General features: G+C 37.6%; 1 long non-coding RNA gene across 2 annotated transcripts; it reads right to left on the bottom strand.

The window, feature by feature from the left end:
• Positions 1-628: 628 nt before the first annotated feature.
• On the bottom strand, positions 629-6,105 carry LOC107206929. Of its 2 annotated transcripts, none has more exons than XR_004498151.1 (3): positions 5,586-6,105; positions 4,223-5,194; positions 629-784 (listed from the first exon to the last, which is right to left on the bottom strand). It is a non-coding gene; the product is annotated as an uncharacterized LOC107206929 (long non-coding RNA). The 2 variants fall into 2 exon arrangements; XR_004498150.1 differs by lacking the exon at positions 629-784 and having other exon boundaries at positions 2,980-4,355; positions 5,087-5,194.
• Positions 6,106-16,860: the final 10,755 nt, after the last annotated feature.

Genomic DNA, 16,860 nt, shown 5'->3' with positions numbered 1-16,860 from the left:
AAGAATAGAAGTGCAGTGAACAAGTAAATATGGAAAATTAAGAAAATAAGAATGGGCAAAATGTGCTTATCCTGTTGTTTTGAAAGTATTTTGGATTTTTCCTGCTCTGGAAGACCAGGCACTGCTACCTCTTTTTCTCTCTGCAAGTCTGGAAGATTTCAGCTTTGAGCTTAATCTACTTTGGAGGTAGATTTGACACTCTTGAATCTGTAAGAGCTGGGCTAGTCATCACTTCAGCCTTGAATGCTTCCCTCTGTCTGCCTCTCCATGTAGTGCTGGCTGCAGCTGCTCATCACTGGGTGAAAAAGTGGTCATGGTGCTGCCATCTCCTTGGATGTCATCAGGCCTAGCTTCAGCTCATCCCACTGGGACCTTCCAGTCTTGCTTCTTGACCTGTTTTTCTCATGGTAACTATTGGTGAGTGGTAAGAGGGTCACGTTATGGAATTTCCTTATAAAACTCCCTGTCAATATTTCTTGCTGATGAGACTACCAGGAATTCACTGAGAGGCCTGCTATGGTAATTGTAATAAAGATGAAATAAAGGTAATTTTCATAAGGAAAAATGCCACAGCAGTAAGGTAAACTTCTAAACTTTAAAATAAATTGAACTTTTCTCATACCTGTTTCACACCAATAAAATACGGCACACAAGGTCCCAAGCTTGTTTGCAGGTATCTTTGAAAGAAGCATCTCTTGAGGATTTATTCTTGCTCTTCTTCCTAGATCTATGGATCCATCTGTTCTTGTACACAGACATCTCCAATTTTATACTGCCCTCCTCTCTAAAAAAGAACAAGCAAGGAAATTGACAGCAATAACGGATGTGATTTCCAAGGCTACTCAAAAAACATAGCCAGTCTATTAACTCTTGTAATTAATGGAATAATGATGTAGCATGAGTTTTTGCATATTAGTTTTATAATAGATGTCCTGGATTATTCTTTTGAGAAATCCCTATTGTGCTGAACAAAAGGTAAGCTAAGTAAAATAACACCTCTCTCAAGAACGAGATACCTAAAAATTGTTTTTATAACAGAGATTTATTTTCAGGCTGAGTACAAACTCTTTCCAAAAACCAGATTCACAGTGAGAATTTCCACTAGATTTCAGTTACCTTGAATCAAATTAAACAAACCTATTTCTTGCCTGAGGTGAGGCAGTATTAATACACTGACTACAGTAAAATACCTTAGTTTTGTATGAACTAGGAATCCACTTCTGCTCAATCTTCCCTTGAAACACCAGAAACCTGAATATTGAGCATTAATGGAATTAAACCACATTTTAATGCAGTCTAAATTCTTCCATTTACCACAACACAAACCTGGTCTCAGGTAGACCGTGGCAGTTTACAGTGGGAGAAGCTTTCCTCTTTCTATGAATAAATTTGTTTTCATAATTTACAGAACTTATTTTTTAATGATTTTCAAGGAATGGCTTTCTCTTCTGTCTTACTGTGGCTTTGTTTTAAGATTTCTTTGTGTTAAGATTTCTTTTTCCCTTCCCAAGAGGATGGGGTAAGTGACTTCTGTGAAGTGTGTCCCTGGTCAGGCTACCAATTGCAGAATGAGGTGTTTGTACTTGACCAGATGCTTTGCTTTGTGTTGCCTGAGATGAATCTCCTGGATACATACTGTCAGATGATAATGATGCATAATTGATTTTTATAGCTAATTTCTTGCCATGCAAGTGCTGTGTGAAAGCTTCTCTTCAAATATTTGTTTACTGCTAGTGATTAATCCTGTAGCTTGTATATTTACATGATGGCCCGTAGCTAATGCAAATTTTCTACTAGGCTGGAACCTTCAATGGGTTTGGTTTCTTTTCTCTTGGAATTTCTTCCAGTAGTTTTAAATAAAGTTAACATTTTATGGTATCTTTATTATACATCAATAACTGACTTTTCTTGTGGGAGAGAAATAACTTCAAAAGAGGCTGGACATTTAGTTTGGTCCTACATGTGTTCTCACAAAGTATCTACAAAGAAAACACTTGGCATGTTAATGACTCCTTTAAAGTTTAGCTGACATTTTTCCGTGTTCTCAGTTTTAATGAGAACTGTGGGGGGGAGAAAGTCATAAGGTCCACAAGCCATGGAGAGAAAAGAAAGGAGGCAGCACTGGTTTATTCCATATAAATTTCCATATAACAGCAGGCAAAGCTTGGATTAAGTACTTCCTGTGATGCACTGGTTATCCTGCTTAGCATTCAATGTAGTGTGGTCACTACTTTTCCCTCACACAACAGCAATAGGAAGAAATTCCTAGTGGGTGAGAAAATAGCCCAAAAGTTGTTGAGTAAGTAACATTACAGTGCCCCAGGAATGATACAGAAGGAGTGTGGATCAAGAACACAGTAAAGACATATTTTGTGTATGGGTTTTGTGTAGACTGGGAGTGATTGCAAATTCTTGTTTGGTAGGAGTTGATTCTTTTAACTGCTTGATTGTTGTCATTAATGGTCAATGCATATGAAGATGTGGCTAAGTGTAATGCACCTTCTATTCCACAAACTGGTAGAGCATGGATAGCCTGAAAGGAAAATCAGACACAGCTGTCTTAGACAAAAGTTACTAAGTATTCTTGTAAGTTATTTGGGGCAGAAAATTGTAAAATGTAGAATGCATATCCTGATTTACAAATGTAGAAACTATGCGCTGCTTACTACATAAAGTATGATGAGTTTGTCAGTGAAATTTTTACAGCACTTTAAAACCCAGTGCAGAATAAAGGTATCCCTGGTTATTCTGCTCTCCTGTAGGAAATGTCAGCATTGTAAACAAGAAAATATCTTCCCATCCAGGAATTTAATCTTAATAATGGACTACAGCAAGTCATTTCTGAGAGCTGTACAATGAACTCCACACTGCAATTAGTAAGATAGCCAACCTGTTCTTGATTCTCAAAGTCTTTCTGCTTGTGATAGCCTGATGCTAATGTGAAATATGCTTTTAGGAAGTCATTCAAACCCAATGTAATGAAGAAGTGTGGAGAAGGGCATATATTTCATTATCATTTTTTACTGTAGACATTTTCTCTCAAGGAATCCCAGGAAAAAAATAATAAAAAATTCTAACAGCAATGCATAAGTTCTGGTTTGCCTTCTAGACAATATTTTGTTACCTATAATGTGCTGTATTCACATCATGCTACTTAATTTATTTTTAATTTTAGTGGTCTACATGCTATATGGGAATCTGTCTGATTTTTTAAACTAGAAAACAGTAGAGACAGGTGTATGCAAGCAAACTCTTCTGTGGGACAAAAAATGCTCAGTGAATTCCAATGCTGAGCTCCCACAACATTTGCTGGAGTTCATGTAGCAATCCTTAGTTGATAAATATGAAAACCTTTTATTAGGGCTGACTGTTAAAATCACTTTTCACTTTCCCCAGAGCTACTCTACAATCTTCCATTGACACTATTTAATGGGGAAATGTTCTGTTTTCAAAATGCCAAGCTTCACAAAATTGTTTCAATTCCTTGGAGTAAAAAATAAAAAAAAGGAATAAAATTATTTAAAGGCATTTTTAATTGCAGAAAATATGAAAGATGTGCTCAACACAGAAAAAAATGTATATTTTTATTAATATCTAAAAGAAAATGTGCTACATTATGCTCCAAATTCAAAGCAGATATTCAATGTTTTTGACATTTCATTAGGTATCCATTCTCTCCCTTAATGCTAGCTTCCTTTTAAGGGAGAATGAAAATACCCAGGGAGCAGTTACTCAAAATGTCAAGCCCATTAAATATCTGATTTGATGACTGAAATACATTTGTGAAGGTTTAAATAGGACCCCAGATAATTTTCTCCAGAAAAAAAAAAAATCAAGCTAGGAAAGTGAGTTCAGAAAAAAAAGAATGGATGCATCTTGTCCAGAATTTTGAATATATTGTGTTACATGCTTGGATACACAGGGTATGATTTACATTTATACACTACTAAAAAGTCTAAAGATCAAAAAGTAATTAATTTAAATGGAATAATAAATAACATAAAGGAAATTAGACCTACTGTTCCAGCTTCTCTGAAAAAGGCTAATTCTATCAATGGTTATGTAAAAGACCAAGCCTATTCATGGACTTTGGCAGAAAAAAGGGATCTAATTTTCCAAGTTGACATTGTGATCAATCACAATAGAAATCTCCTGGATGTGATTAAGAAATATAACATTCAGACTACACATTCAAATACAAAATGAAACTTTTGCAATGTACCAGCTCCTTGCAAAGGTGAAACATCCCACAGAACAGCTGTTGTGCTGTAGCAAAAACAAGTAGCTTGGATTCCAGTTGTTCTCCTCAGGCTGGACTAGAAACAGGCACTTCAGAGTTCCAGGTCAGTGTTTATCTGAGGAGGTAGGATTGGGAGAGTGTGAGAAAACTTGTTAAACCTTGAAATATTACTAGGAAAAGAAAAAAATCCACCCATTTCCCCTTCCCCACCGTAGATAAGAATCCATTTGTAATGGGGAAACAAGGAGGCATTGTGAAACTGGCAGACGTTGTTTTCCTGTTGAGGAGGAGACATGTACACAATTTGTTGAAGTCAATGAGACCGAAGTGGGGAATAAGGATTTCACAGCCGGGTCATTTTTTATTCATTCTGTTCTACAGCAGTGCACATACAGTCATGAAGTGCTTGGAGTGCTAACCCATCTGTTCTCAGAACAGCTCACATCCAGTGGGCTAAAAATACTCTGTCAAGGAGAGAGTCCAGGTACTTTGAAAAGGCTTGGATGCTTTTACTTTGGGCCACAGATAAAGGTGATAAATTAACAGGCATCAGGGCTCTTTTTTTTAATCTCTCTTCATACCCCAGACCTATTAATAATGAAGCAAATTCAAAACAACGAAGGAGAAAACTGCCTGCTGGCTAATACTCTGTAATCCTGGGTCTGCACCTGCCCACAGTGCTAAAGTTCAATTCAAGTTACACTTCAGTAATTGATGATCACTTGCCATATCCCTTTATAAAGCTTTTTCATCAATGTCTCTTGTAGTTCATTTTCTATCAGCAGCAAATCAATGAAATTTTAATGGAATAGAAAGCCTACTTGAGACTGAATTACGTTACTTTACCTGTTTCAATATCAAGTGAAGTTCTCAAAGGCTCAACAGATAATAGTTTTTCAGATTTTTTTCTATGATAACTTTGTTTCTGCAGAATGGTGGAATCTATGCAATCAGCTGTAATAAAGATTGAAGGCATTAATGAACTTGGTTTTACTGTGCTGGTAGAGACAATGGGAAAACGTGGGGTTTGAAGCTGATAGCCAGACCCTTACAAATGCTGCAGCGATGTAGTAGGGAATGCATTAACTCCTGGATCTGGTAATTCAGGGAGAATCTGAAATGGTTTAAAAATCTCCCGGGTAATGCAGTAATTAACCAGGCACAGGGAAGTACAAGGTCACGAATTGAGTTCCCCTCTCGAAAACTGCAGTGGGAGCTGTACTGCTGTCAGAACAGTCCCACCCATCACTGTGGGGGCAAAGCTGCCGGGTCTGCGAGCAGCGCTGAGGCCGCCCGTGGCCCCCCTCAGAGAATATTCGAGACAAGTATCGGCCAGACAGCACACCTCGCTTTTCCTGGGGTAAACTTCATTGATTTGAAGCCAGCGTGAACCCATCAGGATTCGCTGTGCGGCTTTGCTTTATGTCTCCGGTTCGGGTGGGCTGCCCTCCTCCCCGCTCCGGCCGCTCCCCGGGCGCTGTGGGCACGTGGAGGGAGGAGCAGGGCCCGCCCTGGCGCTGTGGGGGCTGCAGAGCCTCCCTCAGCCTCTGGAACCTTCTGGGAGCGCTGTCAGCCCGGCCCGTGCCGTGGCCTGAGGGCCCGGGTCGCATGCTGTGGCTCTGCCGCAGTGCCGGGGCGGGGAGGGCTCGGGGACTGAGGGCCCGATCCCGCAGCTTTGCTCCAGCCATTTTCCTCTACCCAAAGCCTCCTGTTTCCCCAGCCCTGCCCAAACCAGCTCCCGAAATACAGGCCTGGTAAAGTCGCGCCCCGTGGGTTGATTCCTCTCAGGCTGAACGGAACAGATAATTTACAGATCGACAAGATGAAGGTGGCAGGAGGTGCCAAACTGTCCTGGTTTTTGTCCTGGTTTAAGGACTGTTCACCTCCTGAAGAGAACTTACTGCTCCTTGTGGCTGGACAGCAGAGATGGGAAGGCTCCAGGGAAGGAAGCTGCAGGTGTAACAGTGTTGGAATGCAGGAAAGGTACCAGCTGATGGATGAAATGGGAAAATCACCCACAGTGATTGCTAAGGGGTCAGCATTCACTGCCCCAATTTGTTAACCAAGCCCAAAGTTTGAGTGATGTAGAACAAATCTAAAGGAAAAAAAATCCAACATGTTTGTATCTCCATGAACCACTGCACACAAATCACATGTTAGTTAAGTATCAAGGATGTTTACAAAAGTTTGAATATTTTCGAATTTTTCAAATGGGACTTGCGTCAAGCCTTGAATGCAAAAGAAAATAAATCTGCCTTCTCACCTTCACAGTCACAGCTGGGGCACACATTATTAGTGCAGTTTGTGTTTCCCTTAATGGAACTGTTTCTATTTGGTGAAGTAAAGTGTATCAGTCTGTGAAACTGTAAAATTTAATATTATCACTACCACCTTGCTCCAGACAGCACTAAACACAATTTCAGATACAGGAGAGAGAAAACTGTCTGAAGACTTAGAAATGGCAAAATATGAAATGTCCAAAATAGGATTGTGCTAAAGAGTAGAATGGCAAACATCTATGTTCTGGTTGATTTGATATGCTTTGATACAGTCTATAAACTCTGAAAAACTATTTAAAACATACTGAAATAATGCTCAGAAATGTAATGCAATAAAGCTTTTGCATAAAAAGGAGAGTAAATGGCTATCAAGAATGCAATGTTGCCTGGTTTTCACAATGAAGGTACTCTGTTTTGATTTCTTTGTCTTAAGTAATCTCTATGGATGCTTTTCCTACAGAACAAGCTAGAGAACATCTAAACAAAGTTAATACTTTCTCAAGTAGTTCAGTTGAAATGTTCATGCTTATTTAATATTTTCTGAGTATTTTTCATGGTAGTTTAGTTTTTAAAAAACCAATGAGTCCAACAGAGAAAATAAAATGTGGATTTACGGCGCTGTAGTTGTAGTTGATGACATGCAGCAAATAAAAGGTGAAGATTCACCTGCCCTCATTCTACAGTGCACAAAATTCAGGCAAAGAACTGCTTTATGATATGAAAGGAAGATGCTTTTGACTCAGCATGGTGGAATTGTAGAATCTTAGAATAATTTGGGGCTTTAATGGGCCTTTGGGAGTCATGTTTGTACTAAAATTTTAAGATAGTCTCCTGGATTTGTGTGGAATTTACTTAATTTTCTTTGATCTTTCAGCATCCAGAATTTCACTTTTTCCTTGTCACTGAATGCTCTGGAGGACCATAGCTGACTAATTTATTGGTCCAACTAGCGGATCTACCCTTTGATTTTTATGAATGTCTTTCAGGCTGTCATTTCTGGAGCTCATTGTTCAGTAGAGCTTTTGCTGTACACTTTCTTTGTTTTGTTCTTTAACTTTTAGTTTTAAATTACAGTTTTGATGCTGGACTTTGTTATGTGTGAATATGGGAAAAAGTTCTATTGAAAAGGCTGAAAAATATTCTTGCCCATGTTTTATTTTTGCACTATTAAAATTCTTTATGTATAGTCATAGAACAATAGGGGAGTTGGTTTTGTTGTTTTGTTGAGCTTGTTATCATTGGTTTTGTTTTTTTAATTTAAAAAAAAAACTGTGATGGGATATGAGCGGATTTGTTGAAGGCTTCATGAAGATTCTTCTTTAGCCTTGATATTTTACAGTGATTTTTGTTGCTACATATTTAATAAAATGCTGTTGCTCTGAGTTCTGTAACTGCTATGGATGTGACTAAGGTGTTGGGAGGTATATAAGAAAAAAAAAAAAGCAGCTCATTTCTAACCCAAGAATGCAAGGAAACAATTTGTCACTACTGACAGCAGGAAAATGAATAAATATTGCAAGAGATATATGTATAGCCAATGAATTTGTACCAGCATCTGAGTGATGTCCTGTCTCAGGAAGGCAGGCAGACCAGGGTTATTAACTTCCTTTATGGAGAGCTTTCCTTTCAGGCAGGGAATCTGTGGTGGGAATCAACAACTTGATTATTGGTTTTCCTGTATTCTTTGTCTTTATAAAGTACTATGCACATTACTACACAATACTGTGTTAAAGAAAATACAACCCAAAACCAAAGGGCTTAGTTGCCTGTCCAGAGCTAGGCTCCAAAATTCACATTTTGGCACTACAATAGAAATGGACAAACTGAGAAGTCTCAGTTATTCTATGAATCTTTATATGTACAATATATGTTTCATGTATTGGAAAACCTGTGATTCAATATAGATGTGAAAATAAATTTTGAGTCCATGTTGAGGCATAGAAAATTCTGGCAGCTCCTGTCAATGTATTTAGACAGAGTATGAGTTCTTGTCAATATTAATAATAAGGCTATAAGAGGAATGGATCATGTTTTCTAGGACAGTAAACAGCTAATAATTGTAGCACAACTTAGCCTGTGAACTGCCTCACTATTTCTTTATTGCATTTCAACTGAATTCAACAGAATGACTAGGTTGGAAGAGACCTCCAAGATCACTGAATCCAACCTGTGCCCTAACACCAAAAACTAGACCATGGCACCAAGTACCACATCCAGTGTTTTTTTAAAGACATCCAGGGATGGTGACACCACCACTTCCCTGGACAGACCATTCCAGTACTTTATCACCCTTTCTGTAAAAACTTTTTCCTAATATCCAACCCATGTTTCCCTTGTGTTCCCAGCCCCTCACCAGCCTTGTTGCCTCCTCTGGATGCGCTCAAGCAGCTCAGCATCCTTCCTAAACTGAGGGGCCAGACTGGACACAGCACTCGAGGTGTGGCCTCACCAGTGCTGGGTATGATTTTTACTTCATTTACTTCATTTTTCTTGTTGCTCATTTTTACAGGTCCAGGATCTTCTGCAACTTTGATTCTTTCAAACACTGACATCTTCCCCTTCTTGATTACCACCTCCTGTCTTTTTCTTTTTTCCTATTTTTTTTTTGTTTGTTACAATTTAGTGCTTGCCAGTAAGTTTTCACTTTTTGTTGTGCACCATTAAACTGTGTTTAATGCATTCCTTTGACAAAGGTGCCACACCAGTTATTGTAGAAAAGTTATTGTAGAAATAGAAGAGAAGAAAATCTTGAATAAACAATTTAGTTAAAGAAAAAACAAAACAATTTCAGGCAAGCTGAATTAACTTCAGTTTTATAGGTAACTGTAACAGAACTCTCTTGAAGTTTAAGAATAGTTCAGTGTCTCCACTTCCAGTCTCCCTTTAAGGCCTCATAAGGTTCCTGGTTCTTACTAGTTTTGATCTGAGTGCTAAAAGGATGCTCTGTGAGTGCCTGCTTGATCGAAAAGTCCTGAAACTCCATGCAAGTTTGCCTTTATCTTCCTTTTACAACTTGTTAAATGTCTGTTACAAGAAGCTATATGAAGAATGGGAAGTCTCAAAAGACCACCTTGATGCATCCCAAAGACCTCAATTCCATGAAACTCTTTCAGATGAGGCTTTGAACTCCTGTGCTTCATATAAAAGCATCTGAACTTTTTGAGAAGAGCTAATCTCTAATGAAAATGTCCTTACGTATTTTTTAATCTTTCCTGATATTTTGGATGGTAAGTCCTTTAAAAACTCTTCAGAATACATCAAAATGTCATATTGTGCCAAATGCCTACTTTTTTCCCTCTGGATCCTGGCTTAAAAATGAATGCTGTAAAATAGGAGATCATTTTGGATTACAGAACAACTTCTTAAAATGTCAGTAGTAAATAGTCAGCAAATCCCTCATTATCAATAAAATGGCACTGATACGCAGTTAAAAAGTAATTTGTAATACTTCAAATCCATATCCTCACAAGCCTTTTATCTTGTAGCAGTCTCACCAGCACCAAGCAAAATACAGTTTAATGCAAGAGGGATCTTTGGGGTTTTTGCTTGTCTAATGAACTGGAGTAAAGGTTTTAGAAAATCTTGCTGGAGAAAGGACTTTGATTTTAATAGTGTTTTAAATGAAACCACTTAAAGTTGTTTTTAAGTCATCATCTTTCATCAGTGTAATACATATAAAACCCTTTTAGTATGTGTTCAGACACCATTCATTTTCTGGATAAGAGTCATTATTGTTTATGAAACTACATTGCTCACAACAGAAGCTTTAATTGTTAATTTAATGTTAATTAATCTTTTTGAGGTTTTTGATCTCTGACTTATGTTTAGTTACTTTATCCATTCACTCATATTCCTTAGAAGCTCTTTATCATGTGTAAAGTGAAAAAAACACCTCTCTAGTGTTACTTGTGTGGAAATTGTAACTCAATAGGCCGAAAGCCAGTATTTCTTCGATGTAGGTCAACTGTAAAAATCCCATTGACTTAATTGGCAGAAGAGTTAGACCTGTATAAGAAGCAGAGAAAAAATTAAACAAGTTGGTGGAAAAATAGTATGAAAATTTTATACTGTCAGAAAAAATGTGGAGGTGCTGAAGACAAAAAGTGTGAGCACAGTGATAGGCATTGGTGCTGGATTGCAGAGTGCAAGCTTGTTTAACCACAGTGCTGGGCATTCAGCACCACGTTCCTGCAAATTCATCTTGTTCCTCTAGATTTTATGGCTGGAATTTTATTCTGTACTTTTGACTTACCTACTGAGGTTTTCTGACTGCTAATTAGGTAGCTGTTTACCCATTAATGTAACACAGCTCATCTTACATTAACATCTGTAAGTGAGCAGCCTGAACTGAGTTGTCCTTGAATAAATGACTCCCAAGGGCAAGTCTAGGTATCTTATTGCAATCTGCTGGCCAGTCAAACACGTGTGAAGTATTAGGAAGCTTGTAAAATGTAACTCATTAAGGAAAAAAAAATGTTTTCCAAGAGATAAATGGATCTCTAAAATTTTTGCTAAGAGAATAACCAGGAAAATAATCTTGTAAAATGCATATGTAAAATGTTACATGCGGTTGCTTACCAGCAAACATGCTTTCAGTGACACGCAGTACAAGGTCTCCAAATACAGATGTTTTTGAAAGGAAAAAATTATCAAGTGTTTGAATAAAAACTAGCTAGATATGACTTCCAGAAATAATCCAGTCTGAGTAAAATGGTGCCACAAATGTGTGTGAGAAAAAGTTTTTCTCAAAAAAAATTTTAAATCAAATTCATGAATGGTAGCTGAGTTTCAAATACATATATTTCTTTTTAAAACATGTTATTCACATGCTCATTAGAAAAGTTTGTAGACCTCTGGTTGACTTTGCTAAAGCCTGAACTGTTCACACAGCTTTTCTTGTGGTTCCTGAAAGTCATGTATGATTCTTTCTCCAGCTTCTTTTTCCTTCTGATCTCTCAGTGATGGTTTGTAATTGAGCAGTCAGCAATGCTGACAATGGATTGGGTACCTGAATCTCGAAATGCTTTCTGCCAGGGCTCCAGATAAGATTATTAGATTATTGTATAGAATATCCCTCATCTAACACTTGAGCTGGAAACAACTGGGACTGAATTTACTTGATTATCTCTGTTGTAAAGAATGGAACATGCAAGCTCCAGAGGATAATCTAGACACACTTCAAGATGTAGAAAGTAGAGCTTTTAGATGTAAAAATGTGGCTCTAAGGTTTGGTGAGCATCACAACAGGTTTTCTGAGGTAAAAACAAGTAAGTGCAAGCCTTTTCCATAGTCTGGTCTATACCTTTGTTGTTTTGATTCTAGAGAATATAATCCTCAGCTTCAATTCACTCCCCACATGGGATTTTAGCTGATTTTCTCCCCTTCACATTGCCTAATCCTCTTGTCCTACCAGAGAAAAATCCCTTTAGAACACCGGCACACAGCCAATGCACATCTTAGTACTGTTTTGAAGTTTCCAGTCAGCTGTGTAGGGTGACTTTGAATCCTGGGAAAACTCTAATGCCTTGCCATGAACACTGTTTCCACAACCTGTAGAACAAGGCGGTTGAATATGGGATGGAGACATAATTGGAAAGATTTTTTGCTACATGATGGGCTGAATTCCAGTGAAGGACCACCATAGCAATAAGGTAATGATGGAAGAACTTCAAGTCAAACACTAAATACTTTAATGCAAAATGTTAGGTACCAAATGTTTGCTTGCTGGGAGGGTATATTTAATGCTACACAAACAGTTTGTGAAAAGGTATGTGCTGCCTAAGGAAGAAAAGTGCAATTAAAACCTCATTAAAACTGTTCTAAAGGGAAGTGCTTTGAAAAACTGACTGTCTAAGAGGTTCAGAATAACTAATTTCTTTCCTTTTGAACCTAGAGTACGGAATCTGAGAAAGAATATAGTCTAAATACTGTTATTCACACAGATGTGAGTGAAATCTTCTGCTTTGCATATTCCTGCTGCAAGCAGACGTGGAAGTGTTCCACTTGTGCTTGGAGATCTGAAGTCAGTGAGCACAGTGTTGAGGCAAGCTGCAAACCCTGAAGCAAGGGAGTGTATATTAACTCAGCTCTGACAAGCTCTGTTCAGCCCAGCTCATAAGTTTGGGGGCTCCACTGGATGATCATCTATAACTCTTAGTGCTGGAGTCAGGAAACTTCTGATGGGCCAAAGCTGAAGGAAGAAAGCCAAATCAATTTCTTTCCCATTTCTTCTAGGTATAATAGGAGATGTTTGACTAACTGGTAACATCTCCTTGTAGTTGGCTTTAAAAAAAATATGTTATATATTTATTTATACTGGAATAGAACCTTTCTTCCTGTAAGATAGAGAACCTCCTGCTGCAATATTCTGCCAGAATTTTACAAGGGTTCATAACTCATCATATATGTATAATGAGGGTAGTTCTGACAGGCATGGACTCAAGTAGGTTGCATTCTTGTTTTTGTCTGGACATTCACAATTAAACTTAGGGTTTGGCAGACACAGCCAATTTAGAACATTTCAGATCACAATAAAATTGGAGCAGGCATAAAATCCTCCTTAACTGGTGTGTCCCTGTTACTGCAAAAGGCTTGAGTTCTGAAATGTCAGTGATTTCACTGTCTCATCACACTTCTGCTTAGGAGACAAGCAGACAGAACCTTCTGTAAAAATAAATATTTTAATAGTATTTGGTTCTTTGGCTTGCATGTGGAGTTATGCTTTTAAAATGAAAGCCAGAGGGCAAGACAAAAATTGACTTGTTTTTAGAAACAGCAGCTCTTTATGGACCAGGATGATTGTGCACTCTTCTAAGAAATATAGCAGACAGGGTTGGTCATTTTGGCAGCACTTTGAACTCTGCAGTTCATATATTTATATCTCAGTTTCAAGCATAATCTTGATTGGGAACATACTACAGCCCAACTTTTCAAGCATGATGAATGATTTTGCATTGTCATGTTCTGTTAGAGACATTTTAAAAGGTTTCATATTTGCTAGTGCTCTGCAAAACAATTCCTTCCAAATGGGCAAAAAATTGGCTCATCCAAAATCAATCATTTTTGAGCAATCTTTCTTTCAATATTATTTGATAAAAATCCTTCTCAACAGTCCGTGATTAGAACTTCTAAGAAAATTAAGGGTCTGGAATATGGTTATCAATAAGAATGCTCAATTGCTGAATACCTTTTACATGTGTTAAATATAGTACACAGATGCAATGCTGTAACCCAGCCTAATTAAGAGAGTGTTTGGGTCCTATCTGTTCCGCACCATCTTTTTGAGAAGATATGGGGATGTGTTGCCAAAACACAAAATGCTGCTCCTTTTCCACCCCAAATATCATTAGAGAGAAATTTACATTATTGACATTTTCTTGAGGAATCAGCATTAAAACCAGTGTTGCTTTCTTCATAATGTGAGTATAATTAAGGGAAAAAACAGCACCAGCACATATTCCATGGGCTTCAGACATGATAGCAATGGACATTGTGAACTGGGATTTAAAAAAGAATGTGTCTACTGTGATTACTTCATGTTGCTTTTACACAATTTCTACAAAACACTAGGCAGCTTTAAAATACTTGTTTTGAATAGCAGAAAATAACTTAGCTGTTACTCAAACTCTTTCAATGACTTAAAAATAAGCTTAAAAAATGAACAATGGTAAAATGTTCTATTCAGGGGTGGCATACACATAAGCTTGGGAAAAGTTACTATTACCTATCATTCTTGCTGTAAAGCTGCATGAATGTGTACAGTGCTCACAGCTTGAATGTACTAAAGAATGTACGATGCAGAACAGGTGATGATCAATGCAATTTAAGCACTTCAGGGACCATCTGGGCTTTCAGTTATTTTAAGATGGAGAAAAACCAGCTTGACATGTTTACTGTGAAACTGCAAATACCAGCGCTGTACAATATTTTGCAGTATTTTGTTTAGTGTCTTCTAGCAAAAGAATACTTACAAATCTCAGAAGTGTAGCACTAGAAAGGGACCTTTTTATCCAGCTTGTCTTCTTTCAGTGAGAGCGTTAATGACAGTTGTTTTGTCCCTTTCTGTCTAAGCAGTGACACAACTTCCCTGGACACTAATGAGAGACACAGAAACACTGTGAATTAGAAATTTCTTTTTCAGACTCCATCTGAAATCTCTTCAGCAGCCAAAGTTTGTTTCTCTTCTTCCTCTTCCCCGTGAAACAGGAGAAAAATTTATCGCTGTAGCACTTTTACCAGCTTTCATGTTACAGAGCTGTTGTCATGTTACGTGTAAGACCCCTCTTCTCTAGACTAACCTTGCTGAATTTGTGCAGCATTTCCTTTTAGTTCACATTTTTAAACCTTTGACTCTTAATGTTCTCTTCAGGATTTGGTAATTTGCTTTTGTCTGCCTTAAGCAGACAGCCCAAACTACAGTCAGGGTTCTAGCTAGGCTCTCACTAGGATGATGAAAAGCAGAGCAATTTTCTCCATTTCAGATTTACAATATTTCTGTTAATACAGTTTAGAATAAGCTGGCTCTTATTCAGGTTTAATCTTAACGACCAGAATTTTCCCTGGTATAATCTGATAGTTTGTTTCCCTTTGTATTTAAGCTCTTTATTTCTCTTTACTATGGGCAGTGCTTTGCTGTGGTTCTAATTGAATTTATCTTACGCTCTTTAAATAATTTTTCTCGTTTACCAGGGTTATTATAAATCTTAGTGTTTTCCTTCAATATGCTTTTAAATTATCTCAGTACAATGTGATGTGTGAGTTTTCTGTGTTATTTAATTACTCAAATAATTTATAGATATTTTGGCTCAAATAGTTAAAAAAAGTGATCATAGGGCAGACTTCTGAAAGATCTCAAAGTCTCCCAGTCTGAAAGGTCATAAACTGCTAATTTTTGAGATTATTTCACTGGCCAACTGTTTCCAGTTTATTGTAATGTCAGTGTCAAGTGCCTTACTGAATATGAGAGGTGATATCTTTTGCTTAACCTTGTTCACTAAGCCAGCTAGAAGGAAATTCACTTGCTGTAATGAAATGTTTTGTTTACATGATGAAGAAGATTATTTTATTTATTTATCACTATTCTCAGAATGCTGCAAGTCTTCCAGAAGCTTCCCAAATACCTCATTCAGCTGGGTGATCTGCAATTCTCAGGTCCTTCTTACACTTTTAAAAAATAGGTTTGCTTTTCTCCCTCTGCTTTTGCAACCTCAGTCATACTTTTCACTCCATATCAGGATCATTTTCTGATCTCAAAACACAAATGTAGGTACTGTGTTTCTGGGGGAGCTCCTTCCAGCTGTGATTTTATTCATCTTGCAGGCTCACTGCATTTCATTGCTGTCACTCTCTGCACGCATGCACGAATTCAGGCACTCCCAGAAGTCTTTGTATGAAAGAACTGAGTTCAGGAAAAGCAGGCTAGAGCCCACAGAACCATAGAGATTTTTCAAAACCTATCTCACAATATCACTGTTAGGATTAAAATATACATAAAGGAATGTTTTCAAAGATGGAAATTAATTTGTGTGCTGTAAAATGGGTGTGGTACTTGCCAAGGTTCCATGTTATACATAGATGTACATGAAAAATAGTGAACATTGGATAATTATTTTCTTTATTTCCACATCCTAAACTTATGAAAGAAATTAACAGAAGTGTTTCAGAAAAGTGGGAGTTATGGCTGTGACTACCAGATAGGCAGTGCTCTTTCTCTGAATTAGGGCATGGAGACAATATTGAAAGCTGTTAGTATAGGAAAGCCATAGTCCCAGCCTGAATTCTGGAAGGGTTTTTTGCTATTAAGCAAAATTCAGCCACTTTGTATAAATTACTTTGGAATGGCAAACATACCCCTCAATCCCCACAAAATTGTCCTGTTCTGTAATGGAGGGGTAGGGAGAGGGCAAGGGCACAGATGTGCCTGTATTTTTATTAGTTATCACACATCGTATATGCATTTACTTTGATTGTAAGTTACAAGCCAGTGGGTAAATTAAGATGTTTTTAGTGAAAGGTATGTTACAGGAAATATCCAATTGAATGAGATGGTGGAAAATGGTAGCTAAATAATAAAGCATGAATTATGCAAGTTACAAAAATTGCAAAAAAGCTATCATTGCTCCATAATTTTCAGTTTAACAACGGATCAACACTGTTGCGTGGGTGGTTATTTGGTAATATTTATTAAGGAATTGAAACAATAGTGCCTGCACTGTTAGAGCCTGGGTGTTGTCACTGGACATGTGCAAGCAAATAAAGTGAGAGCAAAAGCATAAAAAAACCCCATTCAGTATATTTTAGCCTGCTGCAATTGTTTGGAGAAATTGATTAGAGCATATGTAA

Source organism: Parus major, chromosome 6, assembly GCF_001522545.3.
Source record: "Parus major isolate Abel chromosome 6, Parus_major1.1, whole genome shotgun sequence".
In the NCBI taxonomy this organism is placed as follows: Eukaryota; Metazoa; Chordata; class Aves; order Passeriformes; family Paridae; genus Parus; species Parus major.
Note: the sequence above shows the minus strand (reverse complement) of the source record. Positions and strands in the feature narration are given on the sequence as shown.